At 42.4% G+C, this 27,049-nt stretch overlaps 1 long non-coding RNA gene across 1 annotated transcript; it reads left to right on the forward strand.

The window, feature by feature from the left end:
• On the forward strand, positions 1-3,999 carry LOC150059263 (uncharacterized). The gene is made up of 3 exons (XR_016536625.1): positions 1-32; positions 1,133-1,289; positions 3,883-3,999. It is a non-coding gene; the product is annotated as an uncharacterized LOC150059263 (long non-coding RNA).
• The last annotated feature ends 23,050 nt before the right edge of the window (positions 4,000-27,049 follow it).

Consider the following 27,049-nt stretch of genomic DNA (forward strand, 5'->3'; position numbering starts at 1 on the left):
GTGTATGGAGTGGTTACAGTTACATAAGTCAGGTAAAGAGTACATCTCATTTTGGAAAATGCTCTCTTCCCATGCTCTCTCCCAGTTTTTTCCTCCTGTCCCCACCTACAAGTTGTATAGTTTATTTTCAACATAGTGTCTAGTGAGTATCACTGCTGCATTTGTTCACCTTTGTCCCTCCATTTCTGTGCTCCTCTTACCCTCTAAATAATACAAAAGAAAACAACAACAGAAAGAATGAAGAATAAAAATCTTTCCATTTTATGACATTTATTTAAGAATATTTTCTTACACAAAAAAATTGCTGCAGCAAAACCTAGATACATAAGGCCATACAGTATGATGCTAAATGAAAGGACCTCTAGGATATAGAAACAAAAGCCATGTAATGAATGATTGTTGTCCTTAATGTACTATGTTATCTCTCATCTCTTTTGCTGTCCCTTGGTTATCTCATATTGTTACAGTATCTCACTTTGTTATCTGATATATTGGATATATTTGTATTTGGTTATTTGAAATTGGATAGGGAAGGGGGGAAAACAAGATGAGGGATGCGGAGGGGAGGGAAATGGGGACCAAGACATGAGAAAGGGTATCAATGTATGTGAAGTGATGCACCTTCTATCTGGTGAATATAATGTAATCCTTCTATTAATTACAATAAAAATATATGAAAACAATTGCTGCTTCAAATTCATGGGGCCCATGAGAATGTGGCTGGGACATAGGGTTTGAAAGTCCTGGATTCAGATCTCAGGCACACAGCAGATGAAAATAGGAAGACTCAGTGAGGACATGAGGGTATGCCATCTCTCTTCATTCCTCCAACCTAGCATGTGTATATATATATACATACATAGTTTGCAAAACAATTGCAAAACAGAACTCAGACAGTAGAAATAAGAGGAAGAAATAGGTTATAATCGTAGGTATTTAGAAAACTCTATAGTAGCAAAGAAAAACATGCTTGGTTCTAAATCTTGCTCTCCATGGTGAGAGAAAAATGGAAAAACCAAGTCTGGGTTTGAAGAATATTCCTGAAAATTGTGATAATGAAGGATTGTTAATCTTCAGTAGTCCACACTGAGAAATTTTCAAGCCCCTTGATTTCTTTCCTCTCTCCTAGCAGGATGTACTTTGAAGAATGAAAAAATAAGAGCTGCTTATACATCACACAGTGCTCATGCATGGAAGCCCAAAAGCATCAGAATAATTCTTAACTAAAAAATGTCAATAATGCAGATTTTTGGAGTACAGTGCAGAACTAATGAATGAAAACTTGACAGGTGAGCTGTTCCCCTGAGTCCTCAATTTTGTTGTTGTTGTTTGGTCATGGGGCTTGAATTCTGGGCCTGGGCATTGTCTCTGAACTCTCCAGCTCAAGGATACTGCTCTACCCATTGAGTCACAGTGTCACTTCTGGTTTTCTGGTGGTTAATTGGAGATAAGAGTCTTACAGACGTTAGTGCCCAGGCTGGCTTTGAATCATGATCCTTAGATCTTAGCCTTCTGAGTAGCTAGGATTACAGGCCGTGGGCCACTGTGCCCAGCTTCTGAGCCCACATTTTAAGTGAATATCGGAGGCAATTCTTACGTGTGCAGAAGAATGAAAATTCCTGGCTCAGGTGATAAGAACAGACACTTCCTACTCAGTCTGGGCATAGTTACAGCTAAAGGCTGGTACCTCCCAATGTCGGCAAGGACATGAAGTGAGTAAAAGTCCTATGGGCACCTTGCAGGAGTTTAAAGTGATGTAATGACTTTGAAAAACTGTTTGAAAGCATGCAGTAATGTGAAATATGCAACTTCTCTCTGACCTAGAATTTCACTCCAGAAATATACTCTTGAGCATTGAATGAACATGTTTACAAAAAAACACAAATAAAAATGTTCCCAGATGTCTTATTGATAATAACTTCAAACTGCAAAGAAACCAAATGCTCAACAAGCCAGTGAATAAAATGGAGGTGTATCTAGGTCATCAGGAAATCATTTCTGCCCTGGAAAAGTACCAGGCCGTCCCGAGTAACCCCTTGGCCCACCTCTGCCGGTGGTCTCCAGGACCCTCCAGGGTCATCTGAATGGGTGCATCCATGCACTTCTTATTGACTGAGCACTTGACAGCTCTGGAGGAGTAAACATTATGAAGGAAAACAAGAGAGTGATGTCATTTTTTTCCTGTTCAGAAGAATGCAAACAAATTCTGTGGAACACAGATTCCAAATTCCAAAAGGTCATGGTTCTCCCATTAAATAATGAGCTGACTGAAAACTTTCATACATGACCAAACTTGTACAGGAATCAAGGTTTTAATTTTGGAAAAGCAGAATAAATATGTTTAAGTTGATGATTGCCCAATATAGAGAAGAGTAAACTATTGTGTACCCTAAAGTACAACTGACACTCAAAGACATTAATTTGGTTAAACAAGCTAAGCACAAAATTGCAGACGGTATGGCTCCCTTTACATGAAGAACAAGAACAGAGGAAACTGACCATAGGTTTGTTTCAGACTTGGATCAGGTTTGATGGGTGGGTAGAAGTGTCTGGAGGACTCTTCTGGGATGACAACCACGCCCAGTATTTGGCACTGTCGATTGTACTCTGTTAAAACCACCAAGATGTCTACTTTTCTGCATACATGCCCTCAACTTAAAATAAAAATACAGAGCGCTAGCTGGTAACCAGGAATTCACATCTATGATCCTTGCCACTTCAGTGATTGATACTGGGAAGACTGAAATGCTGGGCCAGCCTTGGCAAAAATATTGGTGAGCCTCCAATTGGCTGGAATCCAGATTCTATCTCAAAAACAATCTGTGCCCCCAAAGAGCTGGAGGCATGGCCCAATGCCTAACAAGGCCTTGAGTTCAAACTAAACTACCACCAAAAAATGATGTTTTGCAGATGTTGGAGGGGATGTGGCCAGGAGGGATCACTACTACACTGTTGGTGGGAGTGCAAACTCGTTCAACCACTATGGAAAGCAGTGTGGCAGTGCCTCAAAAGGCTAAACATACAACTCCCCTATGACCCAGCAATTCCACTACTTGGCATTTACCCAACCATCCAGAAACAAGGGCATACTAAATCCACTAGCACAACAGTGTTCATTGCAGCACTATTCACCATAGCAAAGATATGGAACCAACCTAGATGTCCCTCAGTTGATGAGTGGATCAACAAGTTGTGGTATTTGTACACAATGGAATTCTATGCTGCTGTCAGAAAGAATGACATTGCCCCATTTGTTAGGAAATGGAAAGACTTAGAAAAAATCATATTAAGTGAAGTAAGCCAGACTCAAAGGAACCTAGGCTCAATGGTTTCCCTCATTTGTCATAATCAGTATAAACCTTGGGCTCTACTAGCAGAGATCTGTAATAGAGCAAAATCTTGATACATAAGGCCATATAGTATGAAGCTAATTGAAAGGACCTCCAGGATATTGAAACAAAAGCCATATAACGAATGATTGTTGTCCTTAATGTACTATGTTATATCTCATCTCCTTTGCTGTCCCTTGGGTATCTCATATTGTTACAGTATCTCACTTTGTTATCTGATATATTGAATTTATTTGTATTTGGTTATTTGAAATTTGATAGGGAAGGGGGGAAAACCAAGACAGGTGGGGGGGTGGGAGGGAGGGTAATGGGTACCAAGACATGTGAAAGGGTATCAATGTATGTGAATTAATGCACCTTCTATCTGGCAAATATCATGTAACCCTTTTATTAATTACAATAAAAAATATTTTAAAAAAAATGATGTTTCGTTTCATGAAGAAATGCAAGGATGATATTTTATCCTGCTAGCATTGGCGTTGGCATGAAGCATTGCTGTGCTTAAACTGCCTCTACCCTTTTGGTCTTCCAGAGTAGGGTCCACGGGGAGGCAAGAGAGTCAGGCAGACCTGTGCCCTGTGGCTGGTGGCTTCATCACAGAGCATCTGCTGAAAATGCACCCTGACCCTCCACTCGAGATGCCATGGCTGGTAACACACTTTGTCATTTTAACAACTTCATTAAAGTAGCTGAGGGCAGCAATGACCTGAGGTCTGGATAGCTGGGAACAGATAGATGCTTCTCATTGTAAAGCTTGGCAAAATGTGTTCTTAAGAGGCCTGAAGCACTTTGTAAGGAAAATCTGTCAGGAATCATCACAAGCATCCATCTCTGAGATGACACCTTCAGCAACATCTTCTGTACAAACTCAGATCAACACAGAATCTTTGCCTATAAAAGGAAGTGTTCAACAAGAGTCCCTTAATTGTAGTCATCCATTTTAGACTCCCTAGACAGCCAACCTTCATTAATGACAAGGGAACTTTTTATCTCCCAAAGCTTACAGGATGCTTTGTTCAACATCAGACCCTCACATGACCGGGATCCCATAAGACAGTACCTCCTGATGTCACGGCTGGCTTATTTTTAGTACACTCCATGAAGACTGCACAACAGTGATGTTGTCATCTCAGGGGAGATTTTCAGGGTATATTTCCATGGTTACATGATGCAGCACTGTAAATAAAACTTACTGAGGACTTACCCTGCCCTATCTAGTCCTTTCTACAGCTCAGCAAGGAAGGCACTGTCACCATTTCATAAACAAGAAAATGGAGGCTTAGACAGGTTTTCTTACTCATCTAAGACCACCCAGCTCGTAAGATACAGAGACATTTCCATCTTGCATTTATGCAAGAACTTACCACACTGTGCCTCTGAGTTCCCTTTCCAGGGTAAGCCAGTTTCACTCGGGGCTAATTCCAGACTTATAATGAAGACAGCCTGCCTTTGATATCCCTCCTTCCTCCTCTATCTACTTCTTTTGCTTTTTGAACCACACAGAAATTCCATTTGCATTTCCTTGTATTTTCAGTCCTTGACAATACTTTCCGTTGCCCCTTGAGTTCTTTGCTTTTCCACAGAAAACATGGATCATTTTTTCTTCTCTAGAAATCAACTGGCTGGATTTACCAGGAATGGAAGAAATTCTTTGGGTGAGGAGTTTTTAGTTCTAAAATGGGTACAATTTTGACCAATCAGGTGAGCTGGTTTCCCTGCTTCTCAGTGTATACTTTTACTAGCATTGCCTGATGCGTAGACTAACTCTCTTTATAGACTTATTCTAAATGGTGACCACGCCTATGCAAGCTCCTGTAATTAGGACAGAAACTATCTCAATGGGCTGAAGCATAAGAAGAAATTAAAAATAATTTTAAAAATGGATGGACTTGTTCTTAACTTTAATCAAATGTATTTATTTTTATTATGTTTTAGTAGTAGTATTAAGCAATTTCAATCCCAACATGCCACCTTGTACAATGCCTCTTGATCAATGCCACCCATCCATCATTCTCCCTTCCATCTCTCCAAACTGTCCCCTCAAATTACCTGATTCTATTTTCATTCACATCTGTATCTGGAATATTATGACTATTTTCACCCACCATTTCTGTCTCCATTCTTCTGCCTCTCACCTAAGTCCTATCCCCCTCTCACAAAGCATGTTTCAGCTTCCTGATATTTATTTTGTTAAATTATCTTTAAATTGTTTGAATAAACTATGCCATGAGAATTTTCCCCTATTTATATCATAGTCAGTTTGTATGTATTGTATGTATATATGTACATACAATATGTACATCTATGTATATATACATATACACATATGGTTTTCTGTATGTTTTCACATATATTTATATTTTACATCTAATTTCCATCTATGAGAGAAAATGAGTCCTCAATATAATATTTTCAAATTAATGGATAGATCTAAGAGTTTTTTTTTGTTTTTGTTTGTTTGTTTGTTTTTGTTTTTTTCCAGTCTGGGTTTGGGCTCAGGGTCTGAGCACTGTCCTTGGACTTTCTCAAGGCTAGAGCTCTACCACTTGAGCCTCAGCACCACTTCCGGCTTTTTTCTATGTATGTGGTACTGAGGAATTGAACCTGGGTCTTCATGCATGCTAGGCAAGCACTCCACCACTAGGCCAAACTCCCGGCCCGGATCTAAGTTTTAATTCACAGAATAAATGCATATGAAATAAACATAAACAACAAATGAATTTCAGGTAAGTCCATATCCAAGCACAGATGCCATTTTTCATTCTTAATCTTTAAGAAAAAAAATCAGGGCCAGGAGTTTGGCCTAGTGGTGGAGTGCTTGCCTAGCATACACGAAGACCCAGATACGATTCCTTAGTACCACATATATAGAAAAAGTTGGAAGTGATCCTGTAGTTCTGTGGTAGAGTGCTAGCCCTGAGGAAAGCCCAAGAACTGTACTCAGGCCCTGCATTCAAGCCCCACAACTGGCAAAAAAAAAAAAAAAAAAAAAAAGAAAGAAAAAAAAAACAGCTTTGAGGCTTGAACGCAGGGCCTGTGTGCTGTATCTCAGCAATTACGGCCAAGGCTTGTGCTTTACCACTTTGAGCCACAGACCTACTTCTGGTTTTCTGGTGGTTAATTGGAGATAGGAGTCTGGTTTTGATCCTCTGCTCTCAGCCTCCTGAGTGTCTAGGATTACAGCCATGAGCCATTCACACCCAGCTCCTTAATCTTTGTTAACACTTCCCTCCAGTTGGTCTAGAGTTAAGTTCTGTTTATAAAGGCTACTGTGTTCCAAAGGCACTTTCCATTAAATGCCAAGGCTCAAATGACGGTTCCCCCCGTGTCACCCATAATCCTGACACACAGTCTGAATGAAGGAAGCAGTCACTCTCCAGTTAACCTATTTATTACATAGCTGTCTCCCCTTCACACTCTGAGTGCCTGCATATCAAGATCGACGTCCTACTTGTCTTCATTCCCTTTCCTTTCACCTTGTTCTTTACATAGGATTTGGCATCTGTTGAATGAATAGCAGCTGTCATATTTGTGTCAGAGCCTGCTCATTGCCACCCAATGCCACTCACGCTTCTTTATCTCATCCCGAGTGGCAACGTGCCCAGCTAGGAAGCCACATTTCCCAGCTGTCCATGCCACTAGGTGAGGCCCTGAGACTAAATTTGTAGCCAACAAGACTTGACTTAGAAGTGTCATGGGAAATTTCTTGGAAGGCCATTTCCAGGAGCTGAGCCAGAAAGGAGAGCAGCAGATTTTCCTGCTGCTGGCTTGGAATGAGAACTTGATGTTGGACCTCTGTAGACTTTTCTAGTTGTGATTCATCTTGAGGATGGAAGCCATTCTGTGAAGAAGGCATCTGAGCCAGATAAGCAGCTGGCTCTCCTAGAAGAAAGGGGATGCTGCCATTATAGCTCTGGATTGCCTGCTTTCTGAATCATGTATGTGAGAAACAAACGATGCTGCTGGAATAGCTGTCTGTTTGTGTTTTTATTGTAGTGTGTGTTACCTTATTTTAGTTGGTAATCAATGGTCTGGATAAAGAATGTGCTGAATGCAGTGGAAATTCAGAAAAATCTTTCTACCACTTAGGTTTAATGTTGAGGTTTCCTATTAAGTACATAACTTCTCCAGGTTCCTTGAGTCCCCAAGGCAAAAATAAGAGTGGATGTTCTATCATGTGTCTTCTGATATGAAGACATTGGAAGCTTTCTTGAAAAGAAGTGACCAGTGCGTGTAAGAAAATTAGTAGCAGACCTGATTCAATATGACATATGAGAGGTCTTTTTTTCTTCCCTCTTTCTCTCCCCCCTAGCATGCGCCACTAGTCCTGGGGCTTGAATTCAAGGCTTGGACACTGTCCCTGAACTTTTCTGCTCAAAGCTAGCACTGTACCACTTTAGCCAAAGCTCTATTTCTGGCTATTGGGGGAGTGCTTAACTGGAGCTAAGAATCTCACAGATTCCCTGCCCGAGCTGACTTTGAACCTGAATCCTCAGATATCGGCCTTCTGCATATAAGCGTAAGCCTCCAGTGTCAAATGTCTTTTGTTCTTTCTTTGTCACTTTCTTTCTAGAGCAGGATTTGTGCTTTCTGGCTGGTAAAAACTGGCCCTGGTTAACATCCAGGCAATGAATAGGACAAATCTTGAGGAAAACTCATACCACTAGAGATCTTCTTCAGGTGAAGATTTTGTCTTGTCTCTTGCAGGCTCACAAAAGTGTTGAGGATTTGGGGCACTTAGATCATAAAGGTCATCTACCTACATATCTCTATCCCATCTCACAGTTTCCTCTTTCCTGTCGCAGCCCAACTTCAATGCAGTAGAACCGTCAGCATTTCTTATAAGTTATGTTGACATTTTGGTTCTGTTTGTTGTTTTGTTCTATCGGTTTGTTTGTTTTTGGACAAGGGCTTGGGAGTGTAACCAACCTTGAACTTACGATCCTCCCACTTAGGCCTGACAAGTCACTGAGACTACAGCTATATCTGCAATCATATTTTCAACAACCAGATCCTAGGTCTTGCTCTCAGCGCATTCTTCTTCATGATTGTAGGTGATAATATTCTCTCTAGACATTTTCTGGAGACAGTCTGGCTTTTGTAGAACAATTGATTACCCTGATCTTACTTGTTCTAAATTTAAATCTTCAAATGCCACCCAAAGTGATTATTCTATTTTCATACATGTATATGAAGTGCTTTATTCATCTTAACTGGCCATCATCCTCTCCTCATGCCCTCTTTCCTTCAGCTGGTCCATTCCCCATCATCCTCCCCAAAAAAGTCCTTTTTAGTAAGATGCCAATGGTTACTCAAGATGCTGAGAATTTCAACACACACACACACACACACACACACACACACACACACACACCGCAATAAAAAAGATTATCCTAAAAAATTGATTACTTCACAACACACTTCTAGGAAGTATTGTTGTTTTTATACTTGGTTCAGTGTAGCCACCATTTGATTTTCCCAACATTTCATCCCACCCATTCTTTATTTTAGTTAATAGTAAGTTATATGTGGTAATATTAATGTCATTGTATGTATATGTATTATAATTTCTTAGCAACAGCAATAGAGTTTGTCTTGTCTTTTGATTTGTGGGCAATACAAGCTAAAATAATGTACCTGCTAGGCCTGTTTTCTTGGATCACTTGTGGAACCAATTGCCTTAGCCTGGGTTCCCTAGAAAGTAGAGATTAAAGCTAAGCATAATTAGATGAGTTTTATCCCAGGAAAGCCAGAGTCAGTCTGGGAAGAGAATAAAACAAATGCAAGCTGGCTATATCTTCTCCAATTACACAGTTGTTGGCTTAATCACAAAACATACCTGGGAAAGTTATGGAATTAATGTATTGGCAGGAGGAAAGATAAGTAGTATTTTTGGTAGACTTCTGATCTCATGTCTCCAAATTCATCCTTTAGAGGAATTAGCATATCTGAATATTTAACTTGTGCTTAACATGTTTGAATATTTAACTAGATCCCCCCCCCACCCTCTCACTCTCTGGCATCTAACTAGGCAGACTAGAGTTAGGATGGACTGCTCGGCTTGTAACTGTCTAGGCCAACAACTTCTTCAGTTCCCTCTAGAACGTATCTGATTGGGATTATACTGAAAAAAGCTGAGACAGTAACAGTGTGAGGAAATGACACAGGGCATGAGGTTTTATACCACAGCAGTGGTATGTGTTGAGAGCCTTCTGGGGAATCAAAGATAGCACAGTAAACAGGAGTCCTCAAGTGTTGCATATGCCAGGCTAGCACACCTGTGTACAGATTGTTCTCCATTTCTCCTCTATCACACACCCACACAGTTGTTTGCCTTTTCCTTCTTTTTGCTTTATAATGTAAAGGCTAGTTCTAAGGAGTATATTATCCTATGTGTCTCGCCCCATTTTTTTTTCACCCAATGAGAAATACTTAACAGCAACAATGAGAAATACATAATAGCAAGGGATTAGAAAATGTAGAAAAGAGTTTTCAGAAATTTTCTTCTCTCATCTTCCCCTGACTGAACTGTGATCCTGGAATAAATCCTTCTGTGCCTGTTGGATGGGCCTTACGCCAGTGACCAGTTTTACTGGCCTTTCTACTTGCCCCTAAAGAGCCATGCGTTCCCACTGCCACCTTCTTGAGTTCCTCCATATTCTTTGTTGGTAACCACAACACAGAAGAGGCACCTGAAAATGTGTTAAAGAATGCATTATGTTTCCTTCAAAACCCCACCCAAATACTTCTATTTTCTACTCAGACATTAAGTCTACTTTTACTTTGTTCATCATTTCTGAGTTTTGGGTTTTTTTAAATCAATTTTTATTTGAGTCTTTGCATATTAAGCAAATATTATTAATGAGTTATTCGATAGTATGAAACAATTTTTGACATGTCCTTTTCTCCAATAAATAATGTCTTCCCACATATTTGTTTGATAGTTTTCCTTCTGCAGGCTGAATTCATTTCTTCTGTGCTACAATAGATCAGATTGAGCTGCAGTTTTTTTTTTTGTCACAAACCCAAGAAGAATCCATTTCCTTGCCTTGGATCATGTCCCCATACCACTTAAGTCTCCACTCCTGTTGTCACATCTCTCCGTGTTTCTGACCTAATAGGCCTCCTTTCATAAGGACTCGTGATTATACTGGGCCAGCCAGATGACACATGAGAGAGAGCCTCCCTATCACTTGATCCTTAGGTTCATCGCATTTGAAATTTTCTTTTTAGCACAGGGGTAATATACACATCCATTTTAGAGGCGAAGACATAGACATTTGAGGTGGATGTGAGAGAATTTTCCTGCCTACCTAATTCCAATTGGCACCTGAAACCTGAGACATACAAATACCTATGATATTAAAGGAGCAAGTTCTTGGCATTGTGAGGAAAGAAGGCTCAGATAAGTGGGGCGGTTGTAAATACCTTACCATGTAAGCCCTGAGAACCCAATATCTGGCCAGTACGTCCTAAGAGACTTCAGAGACGTGAGATGCCCCGCCTCACGAAGGAAGGGTGCCACAGAGAGGGAGATTGTGACATGTCCACAGAACAAAGTTGAGGATGCTTTCAAAGACCTGAGTTTGCTGACATTCATGGCGACCCTCACCTCATGGCCTGGCAGCATATAGTCCTCAGGATAGGAGCGAGTTTATGGACTCCAGTGGCACAGCTGATGATTGGCTTGCCCAGACCCACAGCAATCATTGGCTCTCTCTGAGGTCATGGTGGTTTTATGGGAAGACAAATATATTGCTTAGTATGTACAATAATAAATAGCATTCCAGAAGTATTGCTTACTATTCACCATACTAAATAATTGAAAGCTGGCATGCAGAAGGCTGATGTCAGCCACCTCAATGGAAACCTGAAGTTTCCATCAAATTTCCAAATGCAGTTACAGATGTAGGAACAATCTAATTGATTGACGGGGAAACCAAGCTCCTTTGAGGAAGGAGCCTGAAAGGTCAATAGAAGCATATACTATAAATAGTGCCTGATCTTTTCTCAAAGGGACCAAAGGTCACTGAGCAGAGTAAATGCCCCTTGAGATAGGAGGAATACACTGACCTTTTGGAAATGGTTGCACAGAGAGCCTGAGCTGACACTATGGTTAAAATGTCACTGGGGCTCACCCATTAAGACAAGTTTATACAGAGGAGTGGCAGTAGTCAGATCCTTGGGCTGAGTCAACACTATGGTCCTGCCACGCCTGAGAGTTACAAATCTTCTTAGTACACAAGGCACATTACTTTCCCGATCCAAGGAGAGTCATTACGGTAGTAAGAACCAAGATGCTAAGGGTGTTTCCTGCCCATTTAGGAACCCAGCAAGTACCAACCCCTTCACCTATTTATCTTAAGCCTTTGGAAAACCTTTCTACTTTCTGAATACAGTATAAGAGTCTGATAGCTAATCACCAATCTGATGGACAAGGCTTAGACAAACACCCAAAACAGTCCCATTAAACAGCCACTCAAACCCCTGTATCTCATCTTGTACATCTGACAGAGTCTGAACAGTCAAAATGCCAAGTTTTCAGCAAAGGTTACCCATGTCACCTCATAGGTGACACAAAAATAGATAGCCCTGCATGCCACAAGCCTTCCCAAAGAATGCCCCACATGTTCTTCTCCCTTCAACTTGCCTGAAATGCAGCTTTAGGCTGACGCTGTAAGTAAAGGCTGAACACCCACAGAAAGGACATGGTTCCCTTGATGCCATCTATGTTAATCATGTGCCATTGCTATCACAGAATGCTTGAGATTATAACTTCTTCATAGAGGAAGGATTTATTTTTGTTTAAGATTTGAGAAGTTTCCTCATGCTCACCTCATGGTGCATGGGAGGGAGGGAGGGAGGGAAGGAGGGAGAGAGAAAGAGAGAGAGAGAGAGAGAGAGAGAGAGAGAGAGAGAGAGAGAGAGAGACAGAGAGAGACAGAGAGAGACAGAGACAGAGAGACAGAGAGACAGAGAGAGAGATACAGTTATTTATTCCTCCAAGACCCTGCCTCTTAATAGAACCGTTCTCTACTCATCTGTGAATTCATCGATAGATGAGTCCATGGATGAAGGTAGAGGCCTCACAATCCAGTCACCTCCTGAAAGCTCGACATCTGGTCACATATGTCTTTAGGGAACATTTTGAACCATAAGAGCATCTTTGAATACCATATCAGAATGCAGAACAGGTAAGAAGAATAAACTCTGCTGTGTATGAGTCTCTGTGGTAGGGTTAGCTCACAGCTCATAGCTGAACACAAACCTAACAGAAACAGCGGGGTTCTTTGTGCTCTTTGGATGGAGGCTTTAGACCTGCAGAGATGAATGGAGAACAGTAACTTTATATCTCAGCTGACTTATGGAGTAGTTTAGGGGACAGGAAATCTGCAGGAAGCTGGATCCCCTTCCCAGCCTCTAACTGGATGCCAATGCGCCATATATTCATGCTGTGTGCCTCATGTCTACCGGAGTGACAGGTCAGATGGAGGGGGAGCCCCACTGGGCAGGCCACAGGAAGCAGGTGAATGGCATCCCTCCCATCCTGATCAGCTTCCTGTGCTAGAATACCAACCTTTTCTGCAAATAGCTCAGGAAGTTTAGTCACTTTTCTCACAGGCAAGTAGGTAAATGTCTTGAGGCTCTCCAACAACCAGAGGCTGCAAAGGCAATGTGTCAGGGACCAGAGATTTAAAGTACCTATCATTAGGGGTCTGTTAGGAAGACAGAGGATGCTGAGAATGCCAGTTATATGTGGTTTCTGTGGTCAGGATTTCTCATTTGTGGTCTCCTTAACTGTAGCACTTCTAGTGGCTCAGTAGTATTGGTCCAACTTTAAGAGCAAGAACCAGAGTCCAGATATCAGATGTCCCAATCAAAGGTGAACAAACAATAAAGGACTGAACTAGAATGGAGCCCAGGCAGACTTAAAAGTTGGGATTTCATGAATTAAAAAGGGGGTGCTGATATAAGCACAAGATGGGATTTCCCAGCTCTGGAGAATCATAGGCAATTGCCAGTGTCAGAGACAAGTCTTTTATTCCCTTGAGGATATCCAGGGAGACCAAGTGGTGACTGCTAAACTCAGATAAAATCAAGTGCTGATATCTAGGTATATGCTGCCCAGAGCCTTCACTTCAGAAACAATGCCAGGGGCTCCTTCTGGTTTCACATGCCATGGCCAGAAAGTTCTGCACACCAAGGATTGATTCAGGAATTCTGCATGTTTTAGGCTTCAATGATCAGATGAAGTCTGCATTTTGGAGCAGACTTTTTGGTTTACACTAGGCACTGGAAGAAGTGATTCAGTTGAGTCTCTAGGGAAGGCAAAACGGGGGCAGATGAGAGCTCAAATCAGCTTGGCTTCAGGCTGCTGTGCTGTCTCCTCAGACAGCTTCCCTCCCATTTCTGCACCTCAATACCTTCTCCTAATTTAACCATCAATCTCTTGTTGCTTCAGTTGTGCCAAGAATAAAACTAGCATCTGGTGATTGGAAAGAAAAGTCAGTTAGGTTGCATTAGTGACAGAGTCCACAATGGCCTCAGATGTAGGCAGAGACACCATTTCCTCCCTCCAAAATGGAATAATATGGATCTAAACTCAGGTTTGCCATAGATCATATTCTGATTCACTTCCCAAATCCCTTTTCCAGTCTGATCAGCCAGCAGTGCCATTGAAAGGAACAATGACAGTGCTGGAGAGGGGCTGGCACAGCATGGGTCTGCCTTCATCTCCTTGGCTCCCCAACAATGGTATCCAGACATTTGCATTCCTGTCTCCAAATTAGACTCTTGATTTTTCTTGCTATTCCATGCCTGCAATTTTTTTTTCTGCCGTCTCTGACTGGCCACAGCAGGCCAAGGGGGAAAGCTGTAATTTGCGGGCTGCCCTTCTGCTGCACCACGAGCAATACAAATGCCTTGATCCTCCCCTGCCCTGCGGGCTTTGCCTAGCAGCCAGGCTGCGGAGGGGCTGCAGGCCAGCATGAGCAGGATTCTCTCCCATGCATTATTCACACCGTGCTTCCCTTTCTATTTTTAATGTTCAGCATGTAGCGGTTCCCTCTGCCAGCTATTTTTAGCATCCTAGCTGCCAGCTGACAGCAGAGACAAAGACACGGAGGCACCTTGAGAATGACAAATGGCGACTTCAATGATGAAAATAGAAAGGCTATTTTTCTTCCCGGAATGAAAGGGAAGAAAAAGTCTTCAGTTGCAAACTTACTGGAGCTTGCATGGAATTTATAATTTGGAACTCAGAGACCACCATGCACATAAAGGATTTCCCTACACACACACACACACACACACACACACACACACACCTTTTATTCCTGATCAAGTAAGCACTTGGGAAAGTTTTCTCTGAGGGAGCTCTTTGCCCCTTTGCCCCTTCTCCTCACCCCAGAACCTTCTCTTTAGGCAGAAAAGGCCCCCTATTGTGATTTGCACATGCTATTGTAAATGCTAATACAAAGGAAAGCACCAGCCCCTCCCCACCGGAAGCTAATCAGGCTGTCTTATTCTCTGGTTGCACTAAAAGAACCTCTGTTCTGGGAAATTCTTTACCAATATCAGGTAAGGCTACTATGTAGCCCTGAGAAAGTAAGCCCAGACAAGCAGTCCCTAGCCCCCTGCCAGTGACTCACACCTTTATTTCTATCTACTCTGGAGATAAAGATCTGTAAGACTGCAGTTTAAAACTAGCCCTGGAAGAAGTCTATGAGGCTTCATTTCCAAAATACCCATAAAAAAGGAGAGCTAAAGGTATGGCTTAAATGGTAGAGCATCAGCCAAGCAAGTAAACCAAGCAAACATCACACCTTGAGTTTAAACTTCAGTCCTGCCAAAATAAAAGAACACACACAAAACACACACACACACACACACACACACACACACACACACACACACACACACACACCAAGATAAAAACAAGATTACTATGCATCCCACAAAATATCAGCTATATCCCTATTCTGGCTAAAATTACTGATGTCTACTTCTTTCCCAATATCAAACTTCTTTTTACTTCTGACCTCCAGACAGAAAGGATTTGAGATACCCATAACACAATGTTATTTCACATTAGACAGCCCTCAGCCTGAAATGAATGCTTACTTCTTTACACTGGCCTTCAAATCTCCAATGAAAGCCTCACCCATTATCCTCCCTGGCCTCCTCTTCCTGAGACACTGCATCCTGAGACCCCATTTCAATGTCATGAAAGAAAAGCCCAATCTGCCCACCCACCTGTGTGTTCCAAGCGTTGACGGCGTGGACTCTCACCATGCTTTCCCATGTGTGTTTGAAGAACATTGTACACAACCAGAGCCAGTGTCAGGTGGCACAAACAAGAATCCAGACAAGGATTGCAGTTGTAGGCATCTCATTCTGGAGGATCTGATGCCTTGCTCAATTCCTTCTTTTCTATGCATATCAGATATCTAATTACATATTATAGCAATCCTACTAGGTAGATTTTATTATTTCCACCCAGTTTGATTAAGTAATTCCTTTAGATCATTTAGGTCTTGAGAGATACAGACAGGGTTATGCCTGCTAGGGTTGTGTGGCTGCCAGTTCCAGAATGTTTTATATGTGTACAGGGAAAACACTGGATACACAAAAATCCCAACATACACTTTAATTTCATTTGAGAAGTTTACCTGCATGTGAGGTGCCGAGGAATGTCTGACGTGTGAATATTTATAGAATCATTTTTGGTAGCACATGAAGTGACTCAGACCATTTCTGTAATTACCTCCTTGCCACTGGTGATTCACTGGGGCACCGGGTGGGACCTACTAGGGACTGAGACGTGAGGATGGCACCTTTCCCTCTGGGAAATGGTTCACTCTTCCTTAAAAGGAGTCCCTGGATGAGCCACTTTTCCTTCTCTCTCTGTCATCTGGCTGGGATCCATAGTATGGCTGAACCACTGTCTCATTGGGAGAGACATTTTCTCTGTAACTTGACCAGTTGACAGGGAGGTTTTGTGACTTGCTAAGGTGTGACTTCTCACACTTGTGGCCTTGCTCTGATTAGCCTCCCTACAATAGTATCCATCCTATTCTCTTTCCCCTACTTTTGTGATGCAAATCCACCAACCACAACCTGGAACTGTCCTGCTCATTTGATTATTTACCACCCTGTTGCTGATTTCCCCCATGATAAGGCTGGTTCTCTCAGGCCAGAGAAATGTCCCCCTGCTTCACCTCTGTGTCATTGCCATCTCAACCTGGGCCTCAGAGGGCACACTCAGAACTTTTGTGGAAGAGGTATGAGAATGTAAAGGAGTTGATCCATCAAAATCCAGAGGCTTGTACTCACTAACCTCCAACAAAACACTTGCTTTGATCATCTGATCTTCAGGTATAAACCTGAGTGCGTGGAAAGACTATTTACATTGACTACTTTAATATCTTTAAATGAGCATATAAGCAAATATATCTCATTGTGCTCAAGGAAGAGCTTTGTTTATTTACCATGGTGTGATAGGGAAGAGATAATGGGGCTATTCCTATTGGAAAATACTATATACTTACATATATAGGGAAGAAGAGATGGGGGCTAAACCCGAAAGAAAAGGTAACTGAGAAAGTAAAGTGAGGAAATAGAACAATCTAGCTAATATTGTATTGAATCAGGGCAAAGAAAGCCAGATCAACAGATCAACACACACAAATGAAAGAACAATGACAAAATAGGGAGGAAAAGAGAAAGAGAAAGAAAAGGGCTGAGGAAGGGGAGAAGGAGAAGAAGAAAGAAAGATACATCTAAATCAAAACTCAAAAAAAAATTGGGGCTGGGAGTTTGGCCTAGTGATAGAGTGCTTGCTTAGCATGCATGAAGACCCAGGTTCGATTCCTCAGTGCCAGATATATAGAAAAAAAAGCCAGAAGTGGTGCTGTGGCTCAAGTGGTGGACTCTAGCCTTGAGAAAGCTCAAGGAAGTGCTCAGGCCCTGAGTTCAAGGCCCAGGACTGGCAAAAAACAACTACCAGAAGATAAAAAGAATGAGGAAAACAAATGAGGTTTGAGTAATCTAATTGGATGATTAAAGTATAGGAAATATAGAAGGCTTGGCAGTGGGGAAAAACAACTGAAGGAAATAGAGCAAGGAAACACTTCTACTATAGACAGGTATACATTATAACATAGAAGATGGATAGATCACAGACAAAAACAAAGTTTACGTACTGAGAACTGCAAAGCAGGTGTTATGATTAAGATAGGTTGGCCTTCAGGAAAAGTTGGAAGAGGGGGAGAGACAGAACTAAAAATGAAATGTGCTGGTCAATGACGGCTTGTGACCATGATACTAGTTACTTGGGAGAAGGAGATCTGAGGGTCATGGTTTGAAGCTAATCAAAGCAGAAAAGTCTGGGGTCCCAGAGTCTCGTAGAATCTGCCATGAGCTCAAGAGTCAGTGTGAATAAGCATACTGCTTGTGGAACAACACTGCTTTACTGCTTCTCTGGACCTTGCTGTATATTGCAGGAAGCCAGAGATGCTATTAGAGCAGTGGCAGGTTGAGCAGAGACACTTATTGAGGACATATTTCATATATACCCCTGTTCTAGAAAAGTCACAATGTGACCTTACACATGATTACTGCAAGACTCCTTCTTGGGTCAGGCAGGGGGTCTTTCATGACTAGACCTTTCGCTTGGGTAAATTCATTTTCCACCTAACCCCAGGAGGCAAGCATTCTTGTTTTGGAGAAACAAGACTCAGACAAATGAAAAGATAAAACTTTAAGAAAAAGTCTATGACAGAGGAAGCTACGGGCTCTACTAGGAGAGCGATGTCTTGGGATGAAAAGGCATTGGGAAGAACTTTCAGCACAGGGGAGTGTGGTTTTTCCTTCCTTTCTGTCTGACTTCTATTTCAGGGCCACATATGGCTCCCGTGTGCCTCCTTTCCCTTGGGTTTTTGTGTTTGCTACTTCAACAGTTCTGCAGCCCAGCTACATATGCTTAGCACCTGAGCTTCACGCACCACCTCCACTCCATGCCGGGAGTTTCCCGGTTCACGTCACTGTGACGAGGTTTCTACCTGCTGTTCCCACAAGGTCAGGGTGCTCACATTCTTACTTCCCTCATCCGCTCCTTATTACCCCTGGGCTCACTGTGTAGAGTTCTGTAAACCTTCATCGCATAAATGACTCTCTTTTTCTCGTTTTGGGAAACTTCCCAAGCAGAGAATGTTGGGCTCTCCTTGATTTCTCCTTGCCCCCTTCAGTCTTCTAATTCTGTATAGGCTATTGGCTGGTCTCTCCTTTGGGAACTTTTCTTACTCAGGCCTGCTCACCTATCCATTTTCTCTCCAGGTATCCAGGGAAAGACAATTTTATGACCAGTCTTTTGGGTTGTGGTTAAGTGTATTTCCCATGTAACAGGGTTGACTTAAACTGTTTCCCCAGAAGCAGGTTCAGACCCAATGATTCACAGATGACCCCGAAGACATATTCCAGAAGAATCTCAGATGAGAGCAGAAGAGAAGAGGAAGAAACCAAGCAGGACAGTGTCAGACAAATCATCCTTGTCCAGTAGGAGAGTCTGGGTATAAAGGATGCCAGAGAGTTTGTTTTCCCTCACCTGAGGGTGCTGGGCTTCCATACTCCCTGTGTTTGGCTGACAACCACCCTGTGAGACTGAATTCCAAGGTACTTCTTGCACACTGCCCAAACCCCAGTACTCCCCAGGCAAAATACTACAGGTTAATCTAATAAGGGTAGAAGCACAAAGCATAAGGCAGAACAGCAAATCCCAGAGAATCCCAGGGAATCCTGGCGGGGCACCAGTATTTCTGCTAATGGAATCCCCCAGTTTTCAAGATGAAAGAGAACCTAGTGTTTTTTGTTTGTTTGTTTTTTGTTTTTGTTTTTGCCAGTCATGGTGCTTGAACTCAGGGCCTGAGCACTGTCCTTGGACTCTTCTCAAGGCTAGAGCTCTACCACTTGAGCCACAGCACCATTTCCAGCTTTTTTTTTTTTTAATCTCTGTAGGTGGTGCCGAGAAATGGAACCCTGGCCTTCTTGCATGCTAGGCAAGCACTCTACTATTAGGCCAAACTTCCGGGCCCCCTAGTGTGTTTTTGAAGGGGATCAATATTCACTACCACTCTGCAAGTGGGTGTCCTCTTTAAGATAGTATTGGGATGGGACCAAAATAACTCAACAGCAACTCCAAATTTAATCAAATGGAAGAGATATTTAATAAAATAATGGCAATTCCAAGAACACATGAGGGTTATGTAAGTCATTTCTGCTTAGGCACAAATTCAAATATGCTTGCTTATTCATGAGAAAACAGAAACCAAGGAAAAATTGAGAGGTGAGCAGGAGAGGTGGTGAAAGGCTGGACCCAGCACAGAGTAGGTAGTTTTGACAATGTGTGGTAACTGTAGATGGGTTTACCTAAAGCGCCAGATAAACTGAAAAGTCAGATTTGCTGATGAGCAGCGAGCAACCTGGTAACATAAAGCCAAGATCAAGGCTAAGAGGAAGCAGTGCTTGGCTCAAGGTCAGCTGCAGCTCAGACTGTCTAACAATTTCATCTCTGAATAATCACCACATGGTTACAAGTGAACTCTACATTTTTCTCCGTGGTGAACAGTGACCCTGTTCCCTTTATTAAATTGCTTAAAGACAGTCCCTATTTACCCAATTTTTCCCTAGGTTCTCCTAAGCCCAGATCTGATGAAAATAAGTCCCCATTTCCTCCTGACAAGGTGCCTCCGTGTCTTTGGTGCGGGATCTTCCTTACCACATGCATTTCTGATATCGCTATGGCAGATCTATCTGATATGTGGTAATAAGGGTTGTGCTGTGCACATATAACCTTCCTGGGGCTTTTTTCTCTCTATCTCCTATTGACTCCCACAGGTTCAACGTGTGTGTGTGTGTGTGTGTGTGTGTGTGTGTGTGTGTGTGTGTGTGTGTGTGTGTCTTCTACCCCAGGGGCACCACAGCTTGGCAGAGCACTGCAGGGTGAGAAGGATACCAGTGGCTCAGCAATGAACAATTCCTGAGAGACTTTCTTAGGAATCCAAGTCTGTGCATACACAGACATGTGGTCATGGCTGGAGCGGGGTCAAGCACATCATCTTAGTGGGGAGACCCTACCTTATAGCTACCAATGTCCATTGGGTTCATCCTTCCTTTACACCCTCTCCCCACAGACTTCCTGGCTATATTTTCAACTACACCTCTCTACTTGCCCCATGCACCTAAAGTATACACTTACCACAAACAAAAGACTGGTCATAAAATAGCCTCACCCTAGATATCAGAAGGCCAGAGAAAATGGATAGGAAGGGTGGAGCTGAGTGAAAACAGTGCCAGAGGGAGAGAGGAGTCCATATACTACACATAATTAGAGGACTGAAGAGGGTAAGAAGGCTCCAAAGAAAGCCTAACATTCCCAGCTTGGAATTCCCAGCCTGGATGTATGAAGGAGCAGATGGGACAAGGTACGTTTGGGTGTGAGCACATCATGCTTGTACAACAAGCAGGTGGAAATTCTAGTCACAGTGACTTGAACAGGCAATTTTGTTATTATCTGTGGTAGAGACAGAAGCAGAGCCTCTGAGGACTTGAGGAGAAGTCAAGGCATGAGAAGTTTAAATATTTATGTAGTTTCTCCTAGGTAGTGGAACCCAGGTCATCCGGCTACAGAAGCTGTCCTCACTCTCCTTCTCCTTGCTGACATCTGTGCTGAAGCTGACACATTGTCCACAGTAGGCACTGGCACGTGAACACAGAGCTCAAAGGAGTGTGCCAGATGTCCCCAGCTACAAGTCACTGACAGAGAAGAACTGGAGCCTAGATCTGTCCAAAACATCTGTCTACAGTGAATCTGTTTGCAAAGACCCACACACCAGAGCAGGTGCTGGTATCCTTAAGGTGTTCAAGGTACAGAGACATTAAGTCATTTTCCTGAGTTGTCATAGCCAGGTAGTAGCTGTTATGATCACATTGCCTCTCTGAGTCACCTGACACTGCCCTCAGACATCCAGGTGAGGTGTATGATGGGTCAATAAAGGTTCATGCAGATGAGGAGTGGGGCCCTGAGTCTCCCTGTACTGTTTTCCTGGAAACACCATAAAACACTTCTTGGAGAAGTAGGTACAGCCAATGGAGAAAACCCATTTTTAGGGATAGGAATGAGTAGGCATTATGTATGTGTGTGTGGGGGGGTGCATGTATTTTTAAGAGATAAGGGGCACAGAGCAGGCCTGCCAGGCAGAGGAGAAAGGCATAGAGAGACAGGGATCAACTTCTAAGCATGGGAGACCAAGAAATATCTGTTCATGGTTGGCGGGGTGAGTGTGTGTATGTGTGTGGTTTATAACAAGAAAGAGGTGAGTAGAGCGCATACTTAGGTCTTAGTATGTTTCTAAGCTCTAACAGATAATGTCTTTATCACCTGGGGTGACAGGTTTGCTTCTCTGCTTCCTGCTCACTGGTGGCCCTGTCAGCTTGGTGATAGCAAGGGCAGTAAATTTTTCCTTTTTGATATTTACTCTTCAGGGGATATCTACATTAAAAGGAAAGGAAAATAAAAGAGGCACACTAATTAAAGACCAATTTCTAATATCAGTGTTCCTGTTTCTTAAATCTATGGCTGAATTGATCATGCAGAGAATTTGCTAACATAAACCTTCTAAAATCAAACACTGAGGGGGCATAGGATAAAAGCATCCATGAAACAGTTTTTCAGAAACTGAATTTAAGAAAGAGAGGGGCTGGAGTACACATAAGTGGACACTGTTCAGATGTTTCTTAGCTGGCACACTCTGCTTCTACAAGTGTGACCTAAGCCATCTTGAAAACAGCCTTTGCTCCTGTCAGACTACCCATGGGAGAGAATATAAATCTCTGGTCATTGCTTAGTTCAGTCTTTCCAGATACCATCCTAATTCATCAATTCTGCCTACCAGATCTTCATGTTCAACTCCTTGCAGGTATGTAAATCCCCATTCACATAGACACAATACCATGGGCCCTAGAAGGCGTGATGGAGGAGCTTCTTCATCTCATGGTAGCCAGGAATCAGAAAGGAAAAGATAGTCAGGGAAAAGGAATAAGCTACCCCTGTGAGCTGTTTTCTCCAAGTAGGTTATACCTTTTCAAACCTCCAGCATCTCCTAAAATAGTACTACCACATGGTGACCAAACATTTTTGGCTTCACTTCATGTAAACCACAAGTGACCATCAAGATCATGGAATAGATTGAGTCATTTGTCTTCCCAATTTTTCTACCTCTGGCTCCTTTTAGGAAGAAAAAAAATGCCCACCAGAATCCTGGAAAACCAAACTTTGAAACAGAACTGGGGTGGATATGCAGCTCAGACTCTGCCCTTAGGAAGGACTTGCTGCTAGTTGTGGAGCTGGGCTCAGCGCTCAGTCCCCGTGCTTTGCCTCTGCAGGATTTGACTGAGCTACCTCATGCAGGATTGTGCTTTTCTTAGGGTAGCTAATGACCAGGCAAGCTGATAGCAACCCCATCATTACCAACCATGGTACTTTTGTTCCTATACCGTGATAAAATCCCTCTTAGAAGCGACAGTATTGTAATTTGAGAGTGCTTCAGCTCCGGTTAATGTTATAGAAGCCAAGACTGGCATACTTTTGAAAGGTTTATAAATAGATGATTCAGGGGTTGCCCCATTTAAGATTCTGCTTTAGGTAGCAGGTCAGTGTAAAAACCAGTGAAGCCTGGTTACAAATATAAACACAGATTTGTCACATGTATTTTACTTGAAGTTTTCTAAGACTTACCATGTTTTATCATAAGCTCGTACCTGGGGTGTTTTGTTCTCAACCCAGGTGATCGCCTGGCTATTTTTAGTGTTACCCACTATGGCTCTGACTGGCCACCATCAAAAAAAAAAAGAGACACTCTCTTTTCAACACCATAGATCTCGCCAGGCTCAAGAAAGCATTTGTTCTCTGGGGGCTTCCAAAAATATTGACAGTTCTTGGATGAGATTCAGCACTAATTTGGGGGACTTTCTCTTTCTTTTTCCATGGTGACAGCTTTCCTGACAGCATGAGTCTAAGCAATTCTGCTGTTGAAATGGTGACTTTTTTTTTTTCAAAAGAGAATGATGATCTCATCTCTGAGGCTCTGTCTGGGAAGCAATCGTAGCAAAAATGGCTCATGCCCCCGGCTGTCGTGAGCTCTTGAGAAGGTGATAGCTCATCAAAGTGCTTGAACCACTCTGTTCCTGGAGGCAGGAACCTGTCCCCAGGATAGTTGTATTCTTGAATAGAGGGAATATTAGCTTCTTAAAAATGGTTTTCTTGGCCAACTGGATATTAGAAGCTCCCCTCCACAGAGATTCTATGTGGGCAGATGTCTTATTCCCAAGGCCTGTTAGATATGCCACTTCCCAGGCAGGCCCTTTGCTGCACAGTCCTGACCTCTGCTCCTCCCTCCTCCTTCAATGCCTGCTCCTCCATTCCCACACATCCAATTCCTGCTTCTCTTACAGTTGCCCTCATACCCCAAATTCCTTATGATAGTCTTCCCCAAATTAATCATGATAGATTTACTGTTTCCCTGAGCTGAACATTCACAGCATTGTACTTCTGTGGTAACTTAGAATATGTGTGTAGTACAGCATTTAAGGATTTTTTTTCAATGCCATAGATAGATAGATAGATAGATAGATAGATAGATAGATAGATAGATAGATAGATAGAGAAATATACATTACTCAGTACTTCAAAAAATATAACAGGGCTGGGAGTCTGGCCTAGTGGTAGAGTGCTTGCCTAGCACGCATGAAGACCCAGGTTCAATTCCTCAGCTCTACATACATAGAAAAAGCCAGAAATGATGGTAGAGCTCTAGTCTTGAGAAAGACCAAGAATGGTGCTCAGGCCCTGAGTTCAAGCCCCAGGACTGGTAAAAACAAACACATAACAGTATTGATACAGCTCAACTGATATCCCCAATTGCCTCATCATATTTAAAAGCATAATTCCCTATCCCTATGGTTTTAGGTAGCCACATGACATGTCTTGGCTTATCATGTTGTGGCCACTTTGATCAAAGCCTTGAAAGCCTGTGTGCAGTTGTCTTCTTTCTCCTCACCATGAGAATGGACCAGTGTCTGCACCTAAAGTCTTCTCTGGCAGCCAGAACTCCCTGCTTGGTGGTAGGCGAGGGTTAGTCCAGCCTGCAGGTGTTTACAGCCAGTGCAAGATTTCTAGTGCTAGTATAAGCACATCACTAGTATATTAACAACTATGAGGACATGAAATAACTGCTCGAATGGAAGTAGCTTCAAAATGTGACATGTAGAAGAAAGATGATACATTTGCCTTACAAGATTCCTGGAAATAGTTATCTATGAATGATACTTGAAGGATGAATAACATTAACAAGGCCAAGAAGGCAGAGGTTAGATCGGTGAGAGACCATGCAAGGGTGGGAGGCAGAGGGAGAATTTGCAATGGAAAAAAATAGAAGAGCTGGAATGAAAGAGGACCTCCTAAGAAGATATGGTGGAGGATGAACTGCTTGTCTTTACTATTCCATCACACCCATGAGTACTGAGTACATAGGCTTGCAAGAACTATTTTCCTTTTTTCTTTGGGCAGTTTTGAGGGTTTGAACACTTGTTTTCTGTACACCCTGGTTCTTTTGGACTGAGTTCTACTTATTATACATGAAAAACTAGGCCAAGTGACCAGCAGGCCCTGCATGACTGTAACCTCAGAGAGAAAATCATGAGATCAACCTATGTCTGTTCCAGTTTTGTCCTAGGGGTTCATTTTTTTGAATGTGGTAGAAAGAAAAGAAATCCAGACAGAGCACAGTGCTCTGGTGAGCTAGAGAGAAAGGGACATGAAGAGACACACATTTCATCCATTTAAGTCTTCGAGTGAATTTAATCTGTCTACATCAAGAATGAGATTCCCCACCCAGCAGACACGAACCATTGAGGGGCTAGAAGTTGAATGACGACTCTGGGGATTGCACATAGCCAGGCGCCTAGGGCTTCTAGCTAGTTGGAGCAACCAGTTAGAAGGAACACTAGTCACTCAATGGACATCCTATATGAAGTGTCTGCAGTAATCTGCTGCCCTGGATGGAGTTGGGTGCTAATCTGCCTCTCCACCTCTTGTCTCCATTTGGAAAGGAGGATCCCAACCAGGCCTGTGAAGACCACCTGCAGTGAGACACTAAACCAACCATTGAGACTATTCCAGTATGGGTCTAAGGAGGTCTTAGGACAGAGGATCTTGTCTGTGGAGAAATAATTTCTGAGAAGACAACCCCTAGTAAAGAGGATCACGGGTTCTTGGACATTCTTCCTTTTAGACCACTCCACAAGCAGGCACTGGTAGACTCTACCTGGGATGCCCTCTGGACCTGGAGGTTTGGGGATTGCACTGAGGACTTAGTTTCTTTTTTTTTCTGCTGTCTGGCTCTAGTAGTTAGCAACATTTTTGTTAGTCTTTTTGTTTTGGTTTTAAGAAAGGAAATTGTCTTCACTGGCTGATGGGTCCTGACAGGATGAGTAGAGGAAAACAACCCCTGATGCTTTCCCTGTGTTTTCAGAGCCAGTCTCCTGTTGTCTCAAGAAATCCCTTCCTTGGTTGGAGGGCACTGTTGAGCATAGGATACAAGGTGATGGTCAATACTGATCCACTGAAATGTTGGCATGGCTCAACACAGCCCATCTGTGACTCATTGGAATGAAAACCTTTCGTTTGCCTTCCATTGTGCGCTTAATTTTCTATTCCAGGGAAAGAAACCAAGGCCTCATTGAGCCTTTAATATTCTGTCTCCACAATGTAACAATTTTCTCCATATTCTGTTAGTTACAAATTGATTTTAAAAGTCATTGCAATATAGATTAAAACTGCACAAAATGCAATCTCGCATTCTGGTTTGAAGGCTAATATTTTAGTAGAACCATTTCCCCTGACATCACTCTTTCTAAAATTATTTTAGATATACATAATTTACTCAACCATTTCTCCACTGGATGGAGATCACTGAGGAGATCCTGGTATTCTAAGTGAGACAGGAGTGGGAGATACATTTCTGGAATTCTGATTCCTTCTTAAACCTCCATTATCAGATTTAGGATTTTGGGGTCATGGATCCTAAATGAATTTTTAAGGTACCTTAAAAATTTCCAAAAATTACTATACTGTTTCCACTGCATCTGGCAATAGGTATGAAGAATTTGGGTGGGATGGATTTGAAGGGGAAAACCAAAGGCACACAGGGCTTTCCCTGGCTTCCGAGAATGACATCATTTCTTGGCATCCCTGCTAAAAACAAGTCTGCTGGGTGGACTGTGAAGCGTGACTGCTTTGCAAGCCAAGGCAAGGCTGTCTGAAAATGGGATTTTACTGTTTTTTTTTTTTTTTTCTCAAGTGAGTGGGAGGCCAGCTGGCTCTCCATCTGAGTTTAGACAGAGGAAAATGGAACTAAGCTGTAATTTTTTTTCTTGTAAAGCAGAGATTCACGTGAGGATTTTCATTTCCCATTTAAAACCCTCAGCACTCCGAGTGAAATGCATTGGATAATCAAAGATGGTTTCCAAACTAGCTTTAAATCCAGGTTCTTTAGCTGGATGAGCCTAATATTATACCTGACCCTCGATGTAGATTTTCTACAACATGAAGCAAGGTCCATAACACCCCCTCTAAGAGTAGGAAA

Source organism: Megascapheus bottae, chromosome 9 (assembly GCF_031878675.1).
Source record: "Megascapheus bottae isolate mThoBot1 chromosome 9, mThoBot2.hap1, whole genome shotgun sequence".
Classification (NCBI taxonomy): Eukaryota; Metazoa; Chordata; class Mammalia; order Rodentia; family Geomyidae; genus Megascapheus; species Megascapheus bottae.